At 37.8% G+C, this 1,432-nt stretch overlaps 1 protein-coding gene across 4 annotated transcripts in view; it reads left to right on the plus strand.

Moving 5' to 3' along the window:
• The window catches only part of mpp5b (membrane protein, palmitoylated 5b (MAGUK p55 subfamily member 5)), a 17,853-nt gene that overhangs the window by 6,750 nt on the left and 9,671 nt on the right, over positions 1-1,432 (plus strand). The gene's annotated exons all lie outside the window — the stretch shown is intronic.

The following is a 1,432-nucleotide window of genomic DNA, read 5'->3' on the forward strand; positions in this document are numbered from 1 at the left end:
GGGGGGGGGGGGGGGGGGGAAGTACGTCACCTTGTTAGTGGGAGCTTCGATTAGTGTAATGGATGAACTAAGCTGCCAACAGGAGAGGAAGAGGCAGAAAGACGGAGTAACAGGACACCAAAGTTCCTAATGTCATGACTCAGTGTATAATCCAAACCACAAACAATAGCATCTTCCCACCAAATGATTAAAATAGAACCATGTAACAGAGAGCAGAAAGGAAGGGAAGGGAAATGGAGCAAAAAGCCTGGAAAGTCTGAAAAGCCATGGAAGAAAAGTGTAATGTACTGTAGTTTAGATAGGTGCTTTTTCCAAGTTTATGCTTGTTATATTTGGTTAAATACAACACTGATGCATAAAACACAATGAAAATGAATTTTTTGTGGATTTGCGTTTTTATTTTGTGTAACAGCCAGCACTAATCAAGTTGCTTTACAGCAGAGTGAATATGGAGCACTTTTCTGTCTGGAATGTGAAACCCTACTGTGAGTTACTTAGTGGGTAGCCAAGTGCAATGTTTTTTTAATGTATTTGGTTTAGGGTACAATCAGTTTAGTGTCTGTGCTTCATGCAGATATTTGTTCAGCCCAACTTAGTGTTTGTGTAAGCGAAATGCTAAACACATTGTCCTTAAAAAAAGGTACCCAGGCCAAGCAAGGGAAACAAGTAAAGTAAGAAGAAATGATGGTTTGCATCAATTGTAGAACATGTTTTACCTTAATGTACATAATCATAAACTATTTTTTAGGGTTGGGGTGCTATCGTAAGCCATTCATGAGATTTTGGGATGTATTTATATTTATATCTCAGTAACAGTGGAGATATGATGTGTAAAAAGTTGACAGTCTGCCCTGAGGTTTGTGCTAGAGAATGGCTCATTGAGTCACTAAAATCCAAGGAATGCATCGTCTGGGGAGCATTAATTTGATCACCACATGGTATCCCGCTTTTTAATAGTTATGTAACAGTGCTGACTTTGCATTAGAAACTATTGACAAAATCATAAAATCATGATGGGTGTCTTGTTTTAAAAATGTGCTTCTATAATGAAGGTCAGAGGAGTCGAATGTCAGATGTTGGGAGAAACAGCAAAGGGCTCGGTTGCGCTAGAAAATAACTAGTTTGTATGATGTGATGTCTGACCACAGTGGAAATGAAATGTATTTAACATACCGCAAAAGCTGGTCTTGTAAACACGGGTATTTGTTTCACCTGGAGTATACTGGCAGTTTTAGACTCAAATATGAGGTTATAGTCATTGAAGACTTTGATTGTATTCAAACAATTCAATAGAAAAGTTGAAGACAGTTTAAGGTTTTTAAATTGGTACTCTTTATTTGATCTTGACTTTACTTGGTTTCGTTGTTGTTTATAGTTGTTTGTGGCAGTCAAACAGTTTACCTCAACATGGTTCTCTGTGTGTGTGTGTGTG

Source organism: Morone saxatilis, unplaced genomic scaffold (assembly GCF_004916995.1).
Source record: "Morone saxatilis isolate NCDOM2014 unplaced genomic scaffold, NCSU_SB_2.0 Contig7, whole genome shotgun sequence".
In the NCBI taxonomy this organism is placed as follows: domain Eukaryota; kingdom Metazoa; phylum Chordata; class Actinopteri; family Moronidae; genus Morone; species Morone saxatilis.